Source organism: Aquila chrysaetos, chromosome 1, assembly GCF_900496995.4.
Source record: "Aquila chrysaetos chrysaetos chromosome 1, bAquChr1.4, whole genome shotgun sequence".
Lineage (NCBI taxonomy): Eukaryota > Metazoa > Chordata > Aves > Accipitriformes > Accipitridae > Aquila > Aquila chrysaetos.
This window is the reverse complement of record NC_044004.1, coordinates 11,913,801-11,937,998: the sequence shown is the minus strand read 5'-3', so window position 1 is coordinate 11,937,998 and position 24,198 is coordinate 11,913,801. Positions and strand designations below refer to the sequence as shown.

Genomic DNA, 24,198 nt, shown 5'->3' with positions numbered 1-24,198 from the left:
GTCCCCCTGGTGCAGGAGGGCACAGCACTGATGGCAGAAGATGCTGTAAGCTCGTCTCTCTCACACAGGTGGTCAGAGAGATACCTGGCAGGCAAAAATCTCTCCCTTGACTGCTCATACGGAGTTGGACTGCATATCACTGGAATGACAGCGACGTGTTGAGCTATTTAAAGCAATATGTGCTTGCCCAGCTATCATGTGAATACTCCACGAGGATTAAAATCTGTAGCTCTTAGTTGCTTTGGACTAAATTTGTATGAAGGCAGTAACGTGACATGCATTGGAAAGGAGAGTGATGGCTTGGAGAACAAACTGGCTAAACCTGGAGTAAAGTGCTGGGATAGGAACAGGATTGCACCTTCCTTTTCCACAGTGCAGCTCATTTTTTTCCCTGCAGGCTTCACAGAAGCCAAAACACCCTCGACCCTCCATCGCTCACCATCCTTTACCCAGTCATTACCTACTTGGTTGCAAAGCAGCAAAGAAACAGCTTTTCCTCTCCTTCAGCAAACAGCAGCTAGTCAGGGGTGTAAATGTGAAAACAGGTCTCTGCTGCTTCCGATGCTGCTGAGGGAGGGCTGTGAAAGCAACACTGCTTGTGCAGCACTGTGCACAAAAAGCACAGTAAGTTCACTCTGCTACGCAGGTTGAAGAATAGTTTGCACTGAATCATTTTAAAATCTATTGAACTGATCCAATCTGCATGTGTTGAAGGGTGACTCTCCATCAACCTCAACAGTCGATGCCAAATCATTTCACAGAAAGTTCAATACCTTCCAATCTCCATCAAAAAACAAACTGTTGTTTAAAACTTGAAATACTGGTTTTCCTTGTTTGAAAAAAAAAAAAAAAAAGGAAAAAAAGGCCTTCCTTATTTGTGTAGAATAAAGTGCAAGTTTTATGGCTTAGTGATGTTCTTATTAATTTTTTTACACTCTTATCAGCTCACTATGGATGAATGGTTATAAAAACTATATAAAGAGGGGGTGGAGGCTCTTTATTCATTTTTTTTTAAAACAAAAAGCACCTATGCTTCAAAAGCATCTACATGCAATTATGATCAAGTTTGAAAGTATTTCATGATGAGAAGCCAGAAATAGCTGATAGTTTGTAGATCTTACAGAAATGCCCACCACCTAAAAGCAGAAATCAGTAACTCCCCCGAGTTTCAGAATGTTTCCCTTTGGTTTTTACTTACAGAAAATGTCTTTACATTTTGTAATGGATATGAAGCAAAACCTTGTTTGTCCAGTATTGACTACTGGGAACAGAACGAGCATTTCTATGGCGACAGTTGAGGAGCTCTGACTTCAGAAATCTATACGGTCAGTACACCACTGTCCTGGGCCATGCCAGACATAGTCTGTAACTTTAAATGGCCCCCAACTGACATGGCCTGAGACCCAAAGAGTAGATATGAAGAACCCAGGTTCCTCACATTGAATCAAAACTATGAATTATTCAATTTTTTAAATTTCCTTATATATGCACTATCTTGCAGCAACTGATTTTTGGCATTAAAACCTTATGGCAATATTTTATTTTGTTCAATACTGTTGTGCTGTCTGTGTGAGGCCAAATCTGTCCCTGCACTCTTTTGGATCATCAGCCACCCTGGCTGAGCTCTCCAGATATTTGCAGGATTTGGCCTACTTAGTTTTTCCCAGCGGCTACTTCAGCTTGGCAGAAGCACAGAAGGCACTTTGCTAAATAGCAACGCTGTGAAGGAACGTAAATTAATAGGCAGGAAAAGTGAAAGCGCTTTCACTCTCACACAGTCTTTCCCTCCGCTCACCAGGCTTTCTCCTTTTCAAGGCTATATGCTATAAAACTCACATTTTGACCTTATATGCTCATAATGCAGTCACATACCGTACTAATTTGTATTTACAATTCTAGGTGTAATCCTTGAGCCTCCCCTGTGGTCTCACCGCTTGGCTACAGCAAAGGAGAAATCACACTCAAAGAGCTCCGAGGGTTTTGATGGTGTTTCTGTGAAACTCCGGCACCACTCATGGGCTTCACAGGCACAAAGCACAAGACCGTTGCACTTCATTAGTGTGATGAGCTGATTTGAGGGAGCGTGACAAAGGATGGCAATGCCAGCAGCGCAGGCAAGACAAGCTCAGACCACCGCCTGCTGACACTCCCGCTGCAAATGATCCAGAAAGCAGCATGGCTTCAACCTGATTTCTCAAATCAACACAAAGCCAAACACCTGTAACTCCTCTGTTTCAAAGGTAATAACAGTACACTGCCCTTGCTATAGAAATGGATGAGGCACTTGGCTCCTCTTACAGCTTCCAAGTGAAGTCCTGGTAGCCACAGCAATGCCCTCGCCCATCCTCTGCTTCAGGTTTCCTTTCACCAAGGTTACATTACCGAGGTCAGTGCCTTCACTGATGTCTTTGCAAACAGCAGCCAGACAGCTTAGCAACGAATTTAGGCCACTCTGAAATGGATTAGTTGGCTGCAAACTCTTTATAGCTTATGGTACCATTGGTTGGAAAGGGCATTTTTAAAAGATTTCAGATCCGTTCCTAATTAACTCGGGTTTTTTACTGTACTCACTTCCCTCTTCTCAGTAAAAGTGAATGTCAATAGTAACTGAAGGTGACAGTATGTAGTCTAACCCTGTTCCTGTTCTTCCACGCTCACAGCACCTCACTAGACCCATTCTGAGCTTCCTCCATAGCCCGTCTTTGAAAATGTTTAGAAAGAATTACTACATTTATTAAATATGGAACACTGTAGATGTTTTTCTTCACTGTAAAATATGAAGTACTTTCTAATCAAGAATTTTTTAAAATTCAGAGCTAAAACACCTGAGATTTGGAGTGTTTGTAATATACTACGTGTATGTACCTGCTTAGATATAGCAATTCTTATGCTACTTGGAATCTGCATATTGATTTAAATTTTAGGTTGCCCTATGTGGAGTCAGGAGTTGGACTCAATGATCCTCATGAGCCCTTTCCAACTCAGGCTCTTCTATGATTTTATGAATCTATGTCCCTGGACTTTAAGTCGCTCACTAAGTTTCTAACCAACCGCATATATGACTTGTTTAACAGCAAGTCTGTTTAACTACAGAGTCCAGTCTCAATACAGGTTATGAAATCTACTTTTCATAAACAATCTATAATTAATGAATTTTACTTTGAAAATGCTGGAAAATACAAGAAATCATCATATTTCACAGTTTTTTTCTCAGTATGCTTTAAGGTATCTTTTCTTCTAGGTTGCAAATACTGGCTGTAGTGCTGGTTCATGTTCTTTTTTGCCTTACCGTGGCTTCGATCCAGGCTACTGGTTATTTGAATTCTCTATTAGGGACACTATGATCCCAAACAAACAAAAATGTAGTAAAATTAAGTATGCCTCTGTATGTAATGATACAGATTTTGGCAATGCTTTATCACTAGGACAAAAATAAAATTAAGAAACAGTTGTTTCCTTTTAACTGTCATAATTTATTAATTGAACTGATATATTCCTTAGTGGTTGTGTTCAAAGTTGGCTCTACTGCTGAATGGTCCTTGCCCTCAAGCACTTATGATCCAAATAAAGAGGACAAACCCATGGTAGAAGTGAAAATGAACAGTAAAAGGGTAAAGGTTTAACGAGATGGAGTTGCATAAATGGTGTCTCTACAACTAAACCCATGTCTTCCAACTTTCTGCCCAGGCTCTCTTGCATCAATCCCATTCCTGCTGGGAATGGACTTGCAAGTCACCCAACCATGCCCTCGGTGACCAGTTGCACCCTACCAAAACCTGTCCCGCTCAGAAACAGCCTGAATTTAAACTTCTGGCTCTCGAACACCTCCACCCTCAAGTCAACGCTTGAGAAAACATTTCTCATCGCCTGCACAGCACTGAGCTGTATACATGGGCATCTTTAATTGAAACACACACACAAGCAAGCCAGAGAAAAACAACAATTTGTGGGCTCTTGTAGTACAAGGCACTGAAGTATAACACACCGACAACGCTGCATATTTATGAAGCAGGAAAACTTAAAATGTGAGATCAGGCTGAGAATCCACTCTGAGCTCTGCATAACGGAGAGCAGGCAGCTGTGCTTGCTCCAGAGGTAACTGGGTCATGAGTCTTTCTTTGCTCCCTGCTATCTCTTGAGAATAAAGAGCTTCCTTCAGCCCTGAAATTCGTGATGACAGCCCTTGTCTGCTGTCCAGCAAGTTGGATGAATGAAACCAGAACTTCTCCCACTCCCAGCTCCTTTCTCCCAGGAGGGACCTCTCTACAGCAGACCTAGACCCAGACCGAAGGGTGCGTTATACCCTTTTACTCCCCCAGCTAGAATAAAAGCTCCATCTAGTATTCTTCAGAAAACTGTACACATGAAATAGTGAGCAGAAATCAAACGTAAAGCCTGCAAAGCCTTTAGCAGAGATTTTATAATGGGAAAAAGTAGTATATCAAACCCATAAATAGGGTGCAAGAAAATCCTTAGAGGACTGAAAAAAACCCCACCCCTGTCTCATAATGAGGTGACAGAGTACTGGCACATCCAGAAAGCAACGTGACACAGGTCAGAGGGTAAAGGGATACGGTCTGGTTAGCAGCGAAGGGGTGATGAGAGCCACAGCGACGGTACGGCAAGTCACACGCCTTCAGAAATGAACCTGCCGCACAGGGAATCTGCTGACCTTATGAAACTGATAGGGATGGCCAGTAATAAATGGAGTATATATCAGGTAAGAAAAGATCTGCTTAAGTAGAGGTCATAGGCGACCATTTAGTGCAGAAAAAACTGCCATGTAATAAGGATAAGGCAAGCAATTAACAAAAGGTATTAATTTCTAAAAGGTCAGGCACTACAAGGGACTAACCAGAGAAAGGACTTCAGAGCGCAAGAGGGAAACTTAAACTGTCTGCTGAATACCTAGCGGTAAGCTGGGAAAGTGAACGGGATAATGGGATGTATTGTATTAAGGGAAGGCATCCCAGCTGCAATAGAAACGGTACTGTAACAAGAACTGCCGAAATAAAACCTAGAATCCTAGCCCAGCATTTTATGGGAGGGAAATTGAAGAAGCAGAACGAGGCAATAAATGTCAGTTGGTGCGGCCAAAAATTGCACGTAGTAGGCATGAAAGTTAGAAAAGCTCATTTATATCCTTTAATACAGGAGGAATTAAACTACAATACGAATTTGACATTTAGGGAATTGTGAATGGTGCAAGAAAGATGACAGGCATTGCAAAGACGCCAAGATAATTTTCGGGTATTTCTTCTGGGAGTAAATTAATGCATGGAGCAGGTTTTTAAGGATGGATTTTTCTGTGTGGGTTGATGCTACATGCACACAAAGAGAGAAAGAGATCACTAAATGTTAATTTATCATTATTTTACATACAAAATTACCATTTAAATTGTCTGGAGTTTTAATCAATGGAAATTTTGAGTGCTTAAATAGAGAATAAACTGAAGTATTAGCTAAGTAATTGGATAGACTTGAAGAATCTTCACTGCTTTGCACTCCTCTGAAAAGGTACACAGACATTGCCATAATTCTGCAATCACCAGCTAGCTATCATACATTAAATGATAATGTGGGTTGGGTGCTGTTTAGAAAAAAGATTCAACCTCTCATGTGTTTTAATTAGAATCCAGAAATTTAACTTTGGAGGTGTCTTATAAAGAAGAAGAAATGAATGCACACAAAACCCCCGAAGAAACGGAAGATTTTGAGAGTTGAGAGGCCTGGGACTAGGTCTAAGGAAAGACTCATGTGCCTGAAATGCCACACACATTAAGTCCAAAGCTGCAAGGCTGAAAACCCCCTCCTCACACCTGCTCCTCGGTGCATCCAAAGGCAGAGCGACCTGATTTTTCACTTCCCATTTCCCAGCTGTCCATGGAGGACTGCAAGAAAGTGCCTTCAGCTTCCCCCCCTTTTCCATACGTAGAGGATGGTAAAGCAGCTGTATGTGCTTGTTTGTAGCTTATACCCTTTGTGCGAGTGTGGGGTACCGAGAGCTTTACTCGGTGTCACCCAGCAGTTCTGAGAATCTTCCATTTGAAGAGCTACCTTCCTTGTTTTCCAAGAAAACATGACTAATGAGACCTTTCCGGATCCTTGGCACATTTGCTGGAGGAAACCCGGAGAGACACTTCCCCGCCGAGCGCGGGCTGCCTTGCCGCAAGGCTGCGCAGCTCAGCCCGTCTCCGGTGCGTGGCACTGCCATGACGGGCACGCATGACCGAACACACATGCAGAAACCACTCTTTGCAAAAAGCTGGCTGCAAAAGTCTCCAGATTAGGGCAATCTGAAAAAGTGGAAAGTTCAACCCCAATAGATCCGACAGGGAACCACAGCCGCAAACTCCACTTAACGCAGGGGCTCAAGTGGCTGCGAGTCTAACCCCAGCTTTTGCACAGACAGCTCTGCTCGGGTTTACGAAGGTGAGGAGAGGAAATTACGTTCAGGATCCGGACTGTGAATCCCAAGCGTAAAGCCCTGAACAAGAAACCTGCCCCAGAGGGCAGAGAGGATTTCAGACACGTCCTCATCTTCAGCTCTCCGTGTCCTGTGCGCACGCGCCCGACTCCCAGCGCTTTAATCCTTGCATTCAGCCCACGGTGACCATGCCAGAAAACATTTTTCTGCCTGCTTTCCAAATCCCATTCTCTATAAAGGGATGTAGCTGCAAAGCAGCAGGTCAGATCCAAAGCCTACTTAAATACATTCATTTTGGTTGGTGATCACTGAGGAATTTGTCAACAATGTGGAGTGCTGTTTTGAAAGCAAAAAAGATAAAAAAGAAGTGATGCTGTTGGACTTCACCCTGTTCCCAGTGAAGCCCACCAGTAAAACTATTATTGACTTGGGTGGAAGACTTGTAACAGCATTAATTTCTGATCTGAATTCAGTCAAGTTTTGATCTTAGCAATTTACTCATCACTACCAGAAGTTCAGCCTTTCCTCTGTTTGCCTAAGGTTACAATTTCTCATCAGTAACATCTGAAATGAAATTATGTCTCCGAGCTCACTTTAATACTGAGAAACAAAGCAGAAGGATTTTTTTTTCTTGGAGTATGTCTAAATTAATTTATATTCTTTATTGCTCAGTTCCAGCATAAGTAGCTCTGAAATTTTAAGAATCAATTAAAAAATCACTGGACTCTATGTCTTATTACTGCTCTGCAGCTCTCTGGCTGCCTGATAATCACTTCTAGCACCTCCACCAGTTACTCAAGCCATATTCCTGCCAGTCCCCCCATCTTTAGGGCATTAAGCTATAGAGGGCCATGACCCTCGATCAGAATTTTGCATTTCAGTGTTACTTCTTCCCCCCAGGGCTGTAGCACCGACCAGGCAGCATCCCTGCTTGGCATCACTCTTCACACTGATATTTGCTCCGTGTCATCAAATGGAGGAGGGGAACAAGCACACTCCCTGGCTCGGAAATGAGCAAATGTTTGGAACTGGGGAAAAACAGTTTAGAAGGAATTTCCATGGCTCATTTCTCTTTCCATTCCCCGGTACAAACAGAATAATAAAAACAATGTCTGCTTGTTGCAGCAACACCAAACAGCAAAAGCAAGATAAAATAACGTAGAAAACAATAGTTCATTTTGCTAGCCAAGCCACAATGAATCACCCCCAATCATTAATTAAATTATAATTTACTAACTTTCCACTAATGCTATATGAAATGGTGTTCCTAAAAGGATTACAAACAATAATTTAATGACCTTTTAAAAGGTTCTTTCCTTTTTATGTTGTATTCTACAGCATATAAAAATGTCTTAAATAATTACTCTGCAATATAAAACTGATCTCCTGGTTTCATTTGCTCTGCTTAATTTGGCATTAAGAAGGGATTAGCTGCTGGTTTATTGCAATCATACAGTTATTTCAAATATATATAGGTATTTACATTATTGAAGTGCTGGCGCTAAAGTCACACTACCTTACACAGGTGCAAATTAGTTAACTTTGGTGAAGTTCTCGCAGCATGAGAATTTCTTCTTCGATCCGATTACACACATACAAACCTAATTGTGCTTCCTCCCCATCAGATACATCAGCACGTTGCCTCCCTTTTCACATTCAGGCTATGTAATTTCTGCAATTAATTATCTTTCAACACTGCATTCATAGGAGAAATGTGTTACATTCACACAAACTCAACGCCGGAGCCTACAGCCACTGTGCTACTTCTTGCACAGTTCTGCAACTAACAGTTCTACTGTTGACGGATACATTTTTGAGCTATCTATACAACATGCTTTTTGACCAAGTTTTGGGTTGCTTGATTTGCAACCTGACACCTTATTCAGACAGCAAATGAGTTTTATGTCAAATTGAGTATTTTGGACTGAAGCTTTATATTTGCCTTTTGCAGACAGAAGGGGAAGAAGCAACATCATCTGATAAAATTGTGTCTTACTTATAAAAGAAAGATATCACACACCATTTTTCCCAGATGTACAGAAATGCAGTACAGTAAAGGACGGATGAAAATGCAATGCCAAATCCCACGTTAGCCTCACTCCCCTGATTTCAACAGGGTTGAAACACAGACAAAGTATGTTCATTGTGCCGAGGGAACAATAGTGGGATATTTGCGGTCTGGGGGCAGGGGATGCTGGAGCCCGCTAGTCCCCATCCAGCCTCTGCACCCAGGTTGCTTTTGTGTGGCGACCTTAGTTTAGAGGAGGTGAAGGAAACTGGTGGCTAAGGTCTGGTCCCAGTCCTGTGTCAGGGTGAGGCTGTGGTGAGCACAAACAGGAGTGGCCACAGTCTTCGCATTGCCTGTATTTAGTTAGTACAACTCACTGGAAAAGAAGGACGAAGAGCAGGCTCGGGGGGACCTCATCACAGTACTACAGTATCTAAAGAGCTGCTACAAAGAGGATGGAGACTCGCTCTTCACAAGGAGCCGCATGAAGAAGACAAGGGACAATGGGTACAAATTGCACTGGAAGAGGCTTCATCTTGACATTAAGAAAGAAATGTCTCACAGTGAGAACAATCATGCCCTGGAACAACCTCCCCAGGGTTATGCCGGAGTCTCCATTGCTGGAGGTTTTCAAGATGTGATTGGAAAGGGTGCTAGATGACCTCATCTAGGCTCCCTTTCCCATGAAAGGTTGGACCAGGTGATCTTTCGAGGTCCCTTCCAACCCGAGTTGTTGTATGATTCTGTGAATAAATGCAGCCCTGCATGATGAAAAGCGTGATTCAGAAATTTGTTTCTGTTCACCAAGGGGGGAAACTGTAAAATACGGTTGAAGGAAAGCACCAAAGAATGCTTTTCAAGTCAAAACAAGAGAAAGCAAAAGAAACCATTTTGATGTGCTTACTTAATCTAAATTGGCTTTTAGTTTCACCAGGACTGAACCTGGTAAGTCCTCACATTCCATGCATAAAATACAATTAATCCAAAATTGTAGCCAAGGTCAGGTGAACACCAGCTACCTTTGCAAGAGCATTAGAGAAATCTTTATTTTCCTCTGTCTCAAGAGAGGCCTTTATCTCTGTCCCTAACACAGAAAAGCCTAGCAAGTTGCTGTGACGTGGAGGTTGGCAGCCCCACTGCACGCCCCACCAGGCAGATGTAGGTCACTCCTCCTCCACACAAGGGGAAGGAAACGGGGAGTTTCATCTGGCCGCAAGCTGCTCCAATTACCAATAATCCTACTGATTCAAGTCTTTAGTAACAACCTACTAAGACGACAATTACGTAGGATCCTATTCCATGACCTATATGCCGCTGAAGCAAGACTCGGTCTGTTGGGCCATCACTGACACAGCCGTCCTGGTTCATGGACTGAGCTCGTGACACTACATATTTTACCGCATCCCCTTCTTGCTGTACACGTGGCTCTCAGGGTGTTTGTATTCACAGTCGATCCTCCTTAACCACTTCAAGCTCCCTTCTGCTTCCCCACAAGGGATGGCCACTTATATCTATGCATTGATGACTGCTGTTTGACCAGTTGGCATTATGTAGAAGCAAGATAAATTAAGTATAGCCAAATCCGGGGCACCACAGGACGCGGGGATGCCTCCCACATGCAGCCAGCAAGGAGGCTGGTTGCCAGTCCCCAGTAAGCACACACCACCCCACCAAACCCACACACCGTTTAAGAAGAGGACAGGACAGACTGTGGCCATCGGGTGCTGGGCTCGGCCAGAGAAGGACACTGCCTGGCAGCCAACTTACTCGCAACCAGCCCTGTTTATCCCTAATTTCTCTCCATTTTCCCACAAATGCTCCTCCCTGACCCACCTTGATGACTCCTTTCCCTTTCCCTTTCGATCCTCCTCCTGGACATCTCCCTTCTCCTGGGCGCACAGTCTCTTCACGCTTTCCTTCCACCAGCCCTGGGGCTCCCCGTGGAGCAGGAGGCGGCGAGTCTCCCTTACTGTTTTGCAGGGCTGCAGAACGTGGGACCTCTTTTTCCTCTTCCCCACTGCAGACCATATACCAAAGGAGCATCAGGGCACAATCTGGCTCTGCTCTACTCCCAAAGTATCACACAAAAATACTGGTTTTAATGAGAGAAAAGCCCAACTTTAGTTCAATGCGACACACAGAAAGATCCATGCTACCTCAGCACATTTCCAGCGTTTATTTCTAAAACAGAATATAAGCAAAGATAATTCTCCTCCCAGCCCAAATACTTATAAAGTAAATGCTGACTCAGACGTTAAATACCCTTTCTATGGCATCCCATTTCTCTCTATCATTTAGAGTGACAGCCCTGCTCTCACTGAATTAAAAAAGGACAATTCTGCTTTGTAATGAATGAAATCAACGTTCACTCTAGTATGACTCGTTTTTCTGCACTGCTAAGCACTATCAGTATCTGTACTTCAAAACCTTTTGTTTTTAATAGTGTTTCTGTAGGAACAGGCCTGAATTTCAAAAAGTTATTTTGCTTTTCTGGGTACTCTCTTAAAACATGGACATGAACGTAGCACTGAGCAAGCTACCTAAGAAAAACGTAGTCTACTAAAGTTAATCTGATCAAGCTGGAAGAAGTGAGTATCAATTTCATATTCAAAGCATGATATCCAACTCTGTGAAAAGACTGATGAGGTCCTCAGGGTATGAAAAATGATAGGATGCAATTGAATTATCTCAGCAATACAGTTTCTTACATAAGAACTAGAAAAAGGACACAGTAAGGGCTAACACATTAAATAAGCAGAGAACTAGGAGCAATTCCTTAATGCAATCCAATCCTTACATTTGTAATAATTTTAGCTACAACTGTCATTGGGGCTGTGCAAAATGAGACATCTTCTAGAAGTGCTTCTCTCTGCTGATTAACCAACTTGCTTACACAAGCCAGTGAGATGTTAGGTGCCAAAAGCATAAATCTCTAAATTAGCCACCGTGACTTGCAGAAACCCTTAATTTGACCTAGATTGCAGACTCAGTCATTCTAACAACATTTTTCATACTGTCAATCACAAATCAGTCCCATCTCTTTAAGCTATTCTACTAGTAATACTTTCCTGTATCACTAAGCATTAGAAATTCCACCACTATCTCAATTTTAGTCCCTCTTCTAACACTGAGCTGAAACAGAGTTGAAAAGTCTGGTCTGAATTTCAGTCTGGAAGATGGGAATGACACGCACTTATGCCCCAAGCCATACAGCTTGATGACCCCCATCATGTCACAGTTTCACTATCTGACACCACACTGACAACTCAAGGCAGACAGGCTTTAACACCATGCATTGTATCACTGATTTCGTAACGACAATGCTTTTAGGCAGCTTTATATTTCCAAAGCACTATGAGGAAGACTAACAAGGCATCTTTTCCAATGGCAATTGTAATCGCCAAAGGAATGAGATTTCAGTTCTTCAGACATGAGCTTTATACAAATACAGAGATCAGGTAAAACTTCAGCCTTCCCTTGTTTGCTAGGGTGGGAGACATCTCACCTAACTCCAGGCATCCAGAAATTAGGAAAGTAGTTAAAGTAGGTTCCCACCGTCATAAAAGAGAGAGAAACTTCCCACCATGAAGTCTACCACCACCACCGAATGGCTGGACACAGAACGTCCTCTGGAAGTGCCTCCTTTCCACTCCATGTTGGACTAGCTCAGGCCAGACACCTAACATTGACAGACCTGAAGTCAGATGAAAGAAATCCAAACCTAAGTGCATAACTGCTCCCTGTTTTCTGTGCTTGTTTAAAATTCTTGTTGGGATTGTGAGTTTCATTATTTCCTATGCAAACCATGTCTGAATCTCCTGGATCTCACTGTCACTTAGCTGCCAGCTATCCTGATCCTTCTCATTAAAGCTTCTCGTGACTCCAGTGTGGGAGCCCTCCAAACGTGTGAAAATCTTATCCTTCATTAGGAAAAGAAAAATATAGCTTTCCACACACACCCCCCTCCAAATTACTTGAGAATTGTGTATAATAATTTTAAACAAATATAATGGGTTTTGGAAGTTAGATTTTCTAAAAATTTGGGGAGGCCAGTAACACTTCAGTATCAAGTATCAATCCCTTACTTCAGCAATGCACTGTACCATTTTCTTCATTTTTGTGCTACTTCCCCCCTTCAAGTACTTCTACGTAATTATGAACTTTTAATTGTGAATTATCCCAATTATTGGCTATTTAGTCTTTTTTCTAGCCTCTTTCTTTGATTTTCCTCTGCAGACATGAATCCATTAACAGTCTTTCATATTTTGGATGCTCATATTAGTAGAGTGTATACTAATATGAATATCAACAAAGACAGAAAAATACTAGCTGTATTGAAGTCAACTGAAATACTCCCATGTATAGAGTCAAAGACCTTCATAGATATTTATCTTGATGTCTTTGGCAGGTGACACTGTAAACTTTTTGGAGGAAGGATCATAATTACTTTGTATGTCTACAGGATGCCAGCTTTTGTTTCCTGAAATGCTACTGCCAATAGCAATGCAAGTTTAATCAGAAGAGTGTTAGTAATTTCCAAACAAAATCACTTAGCGAGAACATTGTGTATGAAACAATGTGCTAATATATTTTATTCAAGCAAAGCTATTATATATAAGGGTTTAAGCACTGCTCTTGGGCAAGAATTAACAATATGTGGCATTGTATAACAAAAATGAAACATCTTTTATCTCTAAGCTTTAAAATTAGGCAATGGAAGAAGAAAGTCTCTTTCTGAACAAGTATTCCCACAATGTTACAAACTCTTATTTCCAGATGCTGATTACGCAAGTTCAGGATATAACCAAATATTAAATATACACGCAAACTGTGTCTTTAATGTAGACTCATATAAAAACTTTACAGATTAAATGAAAAAGAAAGAAAGAAACAGAAAGCTGCCTCTTTTAGACGAAGGTTTGTAAAACAATAGAAAACCTCTGCATATAAACACCTGGGAACTGCTGGCAAACACAGGTACTGTCCTGAGGAGAGCGAAGGACCAGGGGAAAGGCAAACCCCACTGATTACTAATCCCAATGGGAAGGGAAAAGAAAAGCAAGAGGTTCTCTGGAGTGGAGAAACAGCTGAAAGGGGTGTTTCTGAATCAGGAGATTGCCTCCTGTTCTTTGGGCCTGCTATTTGCAACAAAAATGGCCTATCTTCATGTTCTTTTTCTTAAGAAAGTGTAATTTTGCAAGGAATACCTGCATTTATTGTCAGTTCTTCCTCTTAACCAAAATAATAAAAAGTGCCCAAAATGCTAGCTAACCATTTGCGAAAAAAGGAGCAATACTGTGTCATTCTATGATTACTATCTATTATCTAAAAATCTAAGATTTTTTGATAAAATATTCTTTGGTCAAGATGGTGTCATGGAGGTTTTCTGTACACATAGTAATATTATTATCTTGATTAATAAATACACCACTAATACAGTGCCATTCAGTATGGCACTTGACAAAGCAGCAGAATCCCTGCACCGCTAGTTCAAGAACATTTTCTGCGGTGCTTTATAATTTGCTTCTTTTAAGCCTCCATTTAACTTTCTTTCTAACTGCAGGTCAAATCCATCATCTAAATCACGACATCAGACCAATTACTGACAGTCTGCTAGCATGGTTATACCTATATAGACGTAATCAACAATTATTTACAAATTGATTAGGCCAATTCCAATTGTGAGTTCCACTTAGCAGCAGAGAAGGGTAAAGAAAAATTGCTGTACATCATCTCTTTGTCCTCCAGATAGGCAGCCTATGTGCCCAATGCTGTAGGACTGTAAGAGCAGTCCCCAAGGATCCTCCAGGAGACTGTCAGATTTTCCACTTCCATATTTGGTCTGTTAACAATTATCAGAAACTGGGAAAAGGCAGAAAATAAACTAACTATAATCAATCTGAAAGCTACTGAGACAGAGTTTTTCATTCAGTCTGTAAGTTCCCTTTTCAACCAGTGAGATTACATTTGTACAAAGGTGGAATTATAACAATCACTTTAAAGTGTATTCTTCTACTCACACAGTAAGATTTAATTATTTTACTTAAAGCACTGCTCAAAAACCTTTCAAACACACTTAGACCTACTCAAAGGCTTTAATGCTTATATGCTAATCCTAAACTCTGGTATGTATCAATCCATTTATTAGTTGTATGATGAGGTATGGACATAACTAGAAAATGTAATAAAATAAATTTTGCTTTTTTAAACTTCAAATTGCTCTGATCTTTAAAAAAGCTCATTTTCTTCAATATCCTCTACAATCATTTTAGAGACAGTTTTATACTAATGAGATTCTACCTCTCCTAACTAGGAATTCACTATATATTTTACATTCAGTCTACAAGAAAATAACTGTCCCAAGATTCAACTTTAAATCAAGACACTATCTTAAAACTGGCCTAGTTGTAATAATGACATTCAATTAAAAATGAGAAGCTGGCTACTCTACTATGCAGAAAACCTACAGAATATTGGAAATGTATTGTCTTTATTCTCAGGTCAGCTGTACAAGAGATTAGATCTTTTAATTATCTGTCACAGAATGGGAAATAGAAGCCTTGAATCCATTCAGCTGTTCAGTATATGACCTGGAGAATTAAATCTGACCCCTTACAAAGTACATCTAAGCATCGCACACCCTGAAACATAGCTATGATTTTGAAACAGTCTTGTAACTGTGGTATATCATAATGCTACAGAATAACCGAGTTTCCATTGAAAATGTAGGTGTGTCTGTATTTTTTGGAAGTGCTGCATGAGAGTCCCAGAAGCATTGCTTGTCTGTCCTGCTCTAGCTTCAAATGTAATTTTAATCATGCCAAAGTCAAATTTAGCACTCCCACACGCTATATTTAGAACCACAGAATAATTTAGGTTGGAAGGCACCTCTGGAGGTCATCCAGTCCAGCCTCCTGCTCAGCACAGATGCCACCAGATCAGGTTGCTCAGGGCCTTGTCCCATCCCGACCTGAAAAACCCCAAGGATGAAAGGCCACCACTTCCCTGGACAACCTGCTCCGGGGCTTTACCACCTTCTTGGGAGTTTTGTTTCCCCTTCTATCTAATCAGAACTTGCCATGTCGCAAGCTGTCACGGTGTGGACTCTTGTCCTTTGAGACTCTTGCACCTTGTTGACTCTTGCACCTCTGAGACTCTTGCACCTCTGAGAAGAGTCTGGGTCCATCTTCTCTACAGCCCCCAGGAGGGACAAGATGACAGTGATTTTCTCCCTCAGCTTCCTGAAGAAGCCTGGCTTCTGCAGCCCCTTCTCGTACATCCAGCCTCTGACCATCCAGGCAGCCAGCCTGTCCATGGACCTGCTCCACTTCATCCCAGTGGCAGGACCCTGGCATGATGGCAAAACAGACCTTCTGTCTAAAATCCCTCTCTCACACAAACATCATCACAAGCGAGTGAGGACACACGCTTTAAAGCAGGGTGATTAAAATTAGCCTTCCAAACTCATATTTAGCATCTATCGAAAAGTGAACTGGCGTTCAGTGCTGCTGAACACCTTTAACTTGCAGCATCTTTGCCCAACCAGGTTTTTTTACAAGGCCACCTTCCATCATAGTATCATACTACATACCATAAGTAATCAAGCAAAACATTTCTCTCCGGATCTGCCACAGGGAACTTGGGATGTCCTGGGGGGTCAACATTTCTGATCTGAACATGTAGCTTTAGACCATTCGATTCTAACAGAATAGAAGCTAATTTTAGGCACACTCATCTATAAATGGCTAAATGAATGACTTTTTTTTTTTTTTTCCAGATATAATGTCAGAATAAATTTCTTGTCCCATAGTGCTATCAATCACAACAAATATGTCTATTTCCATTTACACTGCCTGCCTTCAGATTTGCAGTAGCCTGGCCCGAGGACTGACCCTGAGAATTCAGGAGGAATTTCATTATAATCCTACAAACCAAATATTAGACATACAACGACCTTGGTGATCCCACCACCAAAAAGTCACAGTGAAGCAAAGAAGCCAAGCCGTCTTTTTAAATCTATGCATACACCAAACATACAAAGAAACCAACCTGATTTACAAAGTCACACATTTGAAGTGGCAATTTGCAAAGCTGGGATTTTGTTGTGACTGTAAATACCAATCCCACCTAACCACATAACCTATAGGTCACAGGCATTACTGCACAGGTATCCAGTTTCCAGCCTCTACACCCTGCACAGGTTCCTTGCAATTTAAAGAACAGGCAATGTGATTAACACTGCTAATATGGCTGCATTTTGAATTTTAGCTGACTCTTCGACATGGGAGTTCTGGGAGTTTTGACTGCAATATAAGAAGTACTGTGAAGTCTCACCATTTTATCACAGCCTTTAAATACTTGACGTTTTAAATTAAGTACCATCACTGGGAGATAAGTGATTATGCAGCAATCTGTTCTTTATTTTTTTATTATTTTAATTTGGTTCTAGCTGTCATAGTTGCAAAAAAAGGTTAAAGGTTTTTAACATTTTTGAAAGTCTCCTCATCCCTTTCCTGTGTGAACAACATAAACAAAATCCAAATGGTAAAATAGAGGCTCCAAATTGTATTGTGGTTTATAAATACAGATGCTACTGTTTGTGATTTCTCCCTTAATTGTCTTGTGTGTGTACATGGCCTAATTGATAGATCTCAGGGATATGCATAAGGTTTTTGCTTCTGCTTGTATACTATCTAGTAAACTAATGATACTACAGTAATTAAAAAAAATTATAAGATTGAAAGTCCTAGAGATATACTACAATATCTTGCTTTGGAGCAAGAAAACCAATCACACGAGTTTTGTCGTGAAGTTGCCTTCCCAGCGTGTTGGGAGGAGCGGCCGAAGCAAGCAGGGCAGTCCCACTCACCGGTGTAGCCCCAGTGACAGGGAAAAATATTAGAGGAAAAAAAGAAAAAAATACTCCCACAGCAAGTGATATTCCTCTTGGAAACACCAGAAACAGCCCATTCATTCCACTCACCAATTTTACTGCTGTGGTGGGGGAAATAGGATGGCGGCGACGATGCCCGCAGCTCATCATCTCCTACCAAACCAAGGCAGGGGCCAAAAGCATCTCCCCAATGTGACTGGTATCCAGGGACCCAAAACTGGCCCCCAGCCATCCACCACTTGGAGCAAATCCTGAGCTGCTGGATCCATCCGCGTATCTTTTGCCATAATGCTTAGTTTTCCAGCCCATAGGCAACTGACAGAGCAGATGTCACTGAAATGACCTAACGCATTAAGCAGCTATTTGTTTAATTCTAATGTGGAAAATGTGTCACACTCCAAATAGTTTAGTATGTTAATGTACCACTGCAGCAACCTACAGCAATCTTTTACAATTTTATTCTAGGCCTATTTGCTTATTGATTTTATTTTAGATCTTAATTAAAACCTGTTTTCTTGCTTCCTACCTACATTTTTTAAGTGTACTCTTAACTTCACCTTTAGTTTCCTCAAGCTGAATAAACAGAACTATTATCTCAAATAAACATTTAATGTCCTAGCATATTTTATCTACAGTTCATTTGCATTAAATGACATAAAACAGATGCGAACTTCCAGAATAATATATTCCGTTAATAATTTGCAGCACAATAGCTCATAGATGAGGGGGCTCTGGGGGCTCAACTTTAAGGAATAACATTTTAGTATCTATGTCTGCACGAGAAAGCTGACTAAAGCTATATCTGGAATTGGTCTCTGAGTAATATTATCAATAAAAATCTCTGAAATCTAAAATATTCTTATTTGAATCGAACTTTTTCAAAAAAAGATTCTTCTTAGGTAAGGGGCAGCCTTTAATAGCTGCAGCATGAAGTTTTATTTCTTATATTAGTACATAGTTCCTTATGCTTCAATGGGACTATACATGACAAAGAGCGTATGTAGTATTGAATTTGAAAATTAGTCATCTCAAAAACATTTAAGGAATCAATTTTAGAATAACTTCTAAAACATTATGATGAGCACTACAAATGAGGAATTCCAAGCTGTAAACATGAATAATGTCCATTTCAAACTAAAGGCACAACATAATACCTACTAAATTTAACTCTTCTGTGGATTTGCATCAGATGTTACCGAGCCTTATTAGCTTGCCAAACTATAAGCCTGTATTAGTAAAATTAATCCTCTTGTATGTAGCTGCACTCCTTTGATAAGTCAGCATCCCTAGCATTAGCACTTCTGGTTTCTTGAGACTCTCTGGGCACACATAAGACAAAATTAACTTGCCAGCGCCTTACCCTGATGCTCTGCCACGGCGCATTTTGACAGGCATTCCCTACGGGGGCCGCAGACTTCAGGGCTGGCTGCCGTTTCATCGGTGGCTTCATGTCGACAGCTCTGAAAATAACCCTCATGAATTTCTTAAAATAAACTATAAATTTGAACAAGTTTTGGAGCACACTTTTCAAAATATACCTTCTGAAACATACGTTTCTGTGGTTTGAAGCCCAGTTAAAGCCCATTATTGCACAATATTGAGGATTTCCTGCAAAGAAATACCTGTCTGCATTTTGCTTTACACCAGGCCCACTCAACTCGATGGTGGTCAAACGCCCACTCCTCACCAACAAGACCGAAACGACCCATGTGCACCACAGGTGTAGGCACAGCCCGCTGTGAGCCACCTCTGGAACCAAGGCCAAACGTCGGAAAAAAGGCTTCAAACACCACAAAAGCTGAAATGAGTTTGTTCAGCAATGCAGTTTTTCATAACCAGCCTGTGCTGGTGCTGCACTGGTCCCCAGTGGACACCCCCTGGTGTGACCTGTCTCCTCCACGTCTCATTTGAACGGTTCTCGTTATGCAGATGCTCTTTCCCCCAGTCTTAAATTAAACCAGTGGTAACGCTCTTCTGGAGCGATGAGATGATCAAAACCTGATGACGAACACAAGAAGATAGGAACTTGATGCTGCCACACAGAGAGCATTGGGGAACAACCAGTGTGGTGCACTTCGGTCGGATTCTTCTTAAGATGAACTTGGGGTTTTTGATGTCTTTTGAACAGAAGTGCTATGCGTGGCTTGGAGTAGGTCCACTTTATCGAGACAAAGGTACCCAGAAAACAAGCCTGACTCAGTACAAGGCCTCAGGACTGAAATAATCTTCACACCAGTAACTGAGCTTTCAGGTCACCAGGGGACACAAAAGTTGACACGCATTATCGATCTGATCTGGAATGGATCATAAATATTTTCCAAATTACCTATTGTATTCATGTATTGTGACTGATGAAAGCTGCAGAAATTGAAAAATTGGAACGTTGCCTCCATCCCCAGCTTCTCTACCCGGCTGGGAAAGGGAGATGGGCAAGGAGAGAGAAAAGCAGGGGCTTTTCCACTTTTCTGCCTGTATCTATAAGATTGGCCTTTGGGGAAATATTAACTTAAGCCTGCCTCTAGAGGAAAGAGCTGCATGTTATCTCTTTGCCACGTTACGTCACCTTTAAAGAGCTTTAAGCAACTGGCAAGTGACAGTGGCAGCTGCTGGCAGGGGTCTGCTGGGACAGGCGTCACTGTGGGCTGCACAGATTCCTTGGTGGGGCTGCACGCTTGCAGCTCGGGTGCCAGTGCGTGCAGCCTTTTCCTACCATGTAAAAATAAATTAAAAAAAAACACTTTCCAGGGATAGGTTCTTGTGGGATTTTTTTTTTTTTTTTTAAAGTACTTTACATGTGCAGTCTTATCTGATGGGTGACATCAGTTGCAATCTTGATCTCTTTTTGGAATGAAATCTCCTCATGGATATGATCCAGAGAGAAACAAAAAGTAAGGGGGGGAATATTTAGGCTGCCTGGGGCATGGAGCTAACAGCAGGAAGCTGGCTTTGTTGCAGTTGGTTTTTACAAGCCCAACTCTTCCCTCCCTCCTTCCTTCCTTGAGCCGTTGGACACGCTGCGGACCAGATATTATTTTTCAAAACTCAGGAGAAGATGGCAAACAAATTAAGCTTTCATATTCCTTCTTACTTCTGTAGACAAATGTCAGCCACTCATGCCAATGCCAAAAATAACCCAAAATGTATTAAGCTTGATAATGTGAAGTCAGAGCGACCTAACGGATGCAACATTTAATTCAGACTTCGGTATTTCAGATTCTTTTCCTCTTGACTAATCCTACCAAACATAAGTCACAAATCTCTTCTCAGTTCTCCAGTGTGTACAAGCAAATTCCCTTCTCCTGTAAGAGCTTTGCAGTCAATTGACCAAAAATACTATTAAAAAGCTAAATATATTTATAAAAATATGCAGCACCAACAGTACCATAACGAAATTCTACCAAAAAGAAATCAGAGAACACAAATTTAAAGAGTGATACATCCTACCAAAAAAGGAAGGAGTTCCTGCAAATATGGCAGAATTTTCCTAAAGAGAGGTTGTCTTTCCGCTTGGGACTAAAAACAGTACGGCCATTTATATAGTACACAAAGTACAAAAAAAGTCTAAATAAATTGATAAAAAGAGACTTTAACACTGACAGCAAGATGCAATGGTCGTCTCAGAAGCAGCAGAAGAGATTGCAGCCTAGAGACAAAAGAGGGTGAAACACATAGGGTGACTTGTTTACGGGTCAGTACAACAGCTCTCCTGAATGTGTAGCTCTTACTGTCCATCCAAAGTCCTCCCTCCCTACTGCTCAAGTGCTATACAGAGCTGTCAAGTTGAAACGCCAAATAGCCTGTGACGAATATAGGTGCTTTGGTAACTGTTAGTTCTTCATAGTACCACAATATCAATGCAGTGGAAATACTCTCCATATCATAATTTTTTTTCCATAGCATAATTACCATAATTTTCCTAGAAAATTCATAGTGGCTACCTGTTAAACTTCAGTCCTTTGCCTTCCAGCACAAGCATTATCGCGTGCCTCCCAGATCCACAGTACGGAGCCACAGGGCAGGCTAAGAGTAGGAAGCTTGCTTTAACACGTCAAGGTTTGCTATGTACCCGCTGCTAAGGTCTCTGTAAGCAAAACTGGATGCGTAATCCCTTAAAATACATTCACAGGTTCACTTAGGGAGAAGAGGTTTAATTAGAGAAAATAGAAATTTTTTTTTTTACTTAAAAAATTATAAACCAGTACAGCATTTTCTAAGCAAGCAGAGTGATTAGTACAGAAGTGGACAATCAGGAGAAGCAATGGGTTCATTACCCTTTATCGTCTTGAGGGAAGACAGCTCTGCTTTTGCCAAAAACTCAGTATTGGGATACGTGAGAGAAAACAACCAGTTATACAGAGTACTAGTAGAAGATTAGACAGTTTAGCAACTGAATTTGACCTATAACTTAGACAACGTCATAAAAATAGTTTAAGCAAATCACTAGAATTAAAGATGAATTTCAGAACTGAAATCGGTGAGCTTTTTGATGTCCACAGTGCAAACAGCTATACTGAAAGCATCCATCACTCTATTAAATACCTCATTACTGACCTTAGGAAACACTTGTATGAGAACAAAATTACCAGGATTGAAGCTGGGACTGCCTGCAATGTATAGCATTTCTATATATTTCCAAAAATATTAAGTATCTTTGCATTTAGAAAGGCTCTAAGAAGCTGCTTTTTCTAATTCATAACAGGATGGGTAAATCAAGCAAGTATCCAACCAACGTTATGGCAGTTTCTGACAGCTTTAGATTAACAGCCAGGCTTCTTCTGCCAACTTAAATTTGCAGCTTGTGCTGTTTGCTGCCTTCTAAAATAGGCATGACTATGGCACACTTCTAGATCTATGTAGACCTTATGTGCTTCAGAGACAAGATGCAGAAAACCCAGCCGAGCATTTCTTCACAGCTGGCAGAATCACCCTAACGTCAGTCTCATATTCTTTGCAGGACACAGACTGTGTTGTTCCCATGGAAAATCAGCCTTGACCTTGGACAAACCTTAGGCATATCACAAGTTAAAATTATAGGTCTATGGAAAGAAATGTGAAATGGGTGTCTATCGCTTCAGTAGTTCTCCTGAAAATGTAGCATATCACTTCAGTCCAGAAACATTATTTAACCCCAAAGTTTAGAAATAACGGGAGTTAAGGGTCCTCAGCACAACCTAGGTTTCAGTCTTAGGTCAAATCCAATTAATAAAATAGACACAATCAAAGCTACAGCAATGTAACCGGATAGCTCTATTAAGATATTAAGCTCTATTAATATATTAATAGAAGTTTGTTGTTAGGCTGGCTTTCTGCAGACAATGAAATTTAGGCCACGCTACCAAAAATGAGCTAAAATTCAGCATTTGAGATGATACATCACTTAGTATCGTCTTGAAAAACATTCAAGACCAAGACAGACACAATTAGCCACTGTTACCATTACTTCCCAGGTCAGGACGAGGGGCACAGCCGGACACAGGCTACTGGGCCAAACAGACATTTAATCTGAGCTGGTACAGACAGTGATGATCTTAAATAATGACAATAAACGTGGCATACAGCAAACTGAAGCACAAATGCTTACTACTAAAGGTCTTACGGTTCATTAGGACAGAAGCCTTAAAGAAGATGCTAGTAAAGCTCTGGTTGTTCTCACAGCCAACAACCCATTAAGACAGTCTCTGAGATGCTTGTTATCTTAGTTTTGTACCATGAAAAGCTGTGGCTATTAGAATAAGGATGTTAAAATGTTCACGTCTAATTCTGTACTAAGGCACATAAATAAATGCCCTGGTTTCAGAGTGACAAAACACTCTGCAGTTCGCAGCGATTTCACCCATGGGTGATGGATGCGTAGCACTTCTCAAAGTCCCAGCAATGATGAAGCAGCCAGATGTTCACACCAAACTCTCCATCCAGTTGAAGAGGGGCTCTGCAGCTGCACATACATAACCCATGGGAGAGGTCTGCATATTTAGGCAACTGTTCAACAGATTTGTGGTACATAAACCCTGTTTCTCCACAGGGCCTGGTGCAGGAGAGCTCACAAATGTTCATACATGAAGCTGACACTAGTTTTTCTCCAATTTTCCAAGGCAGGAATGAGCCATCAACACACGGCCAGGAAGACTGGTTGGTAAATGGCCATGCAAAACATTTGAGATTAATCCGCCTGTAGATCTCTGTAGCAGCTCAATGGGAGCTCTGCAGTCACGCTTAAGGATGGCTTCAGACACCCACAGAAAATTTTGGACCGCATGCCCAGAGGTCCAGCTCACAGCAGGGCAACCGTCAAAGTTAGGTCAGGTTGCTCAGGCATTTGCCAATCAAACTTTGAAACTCTCTGAGGCTGGAGACTTCACAGCGTCTCTGGGCACCCTACTCCAGGGATCAGGCGCTCTCATTGTGATCTTTCTTTTCCTTACAACCAGCGGCAATTTCCCTCGCTACACCTCCTGACTGTTGCCTCTTGCCCTTTTTCCATGCACCTGTGAGAGGCGCTTGGCTCCATCTTCCCTCTACGCACCCATTAGGGCACTGAAGACCGCAATTCAATCCCCCTTGGCCTTCTCTTCTCCAGGTGGAACAAAAGCAGACCTCTCCACCTCTCCTTGCACGCCACACGCTCACGGGATGCACAGAGCAGCTCCCCGCATCACACTCGCTGCAGGAACCCCGGTCGCACGTGGGGCTGGGCTCTGCTGACCAAGCGGGTGGGAACGCTCTACCTTTGTCTACGCTATTAGCCACGGAGCGGTTCAAGATTGCACGCAAACCAACGCTGCTCTCTTATCACCAGTATCTACCTACCGCCTGTGCTAAGGCACACTTCTGTCGCTGCTCCAAAGCCAGCAGCAGAGCGCAGGTTTTATT

The 24,198-nt window shown here is 41.6% G+C and overlaps 1 protein-coding gene across 13 annotated transcripts in view; it reads right to left on the bottom strand.

The window, feature by feature from the left end:
* ABLIM2 (actin binding LIM protein family member 2) overlaps positions 1–24,198 on the bottom strand; it is a 145,531-nt gene that overhangs the window by 114,120 nt on the left and 7,213 nt on the right. The gene's annotated exons all lie outside the window — the stretch shown is intronic.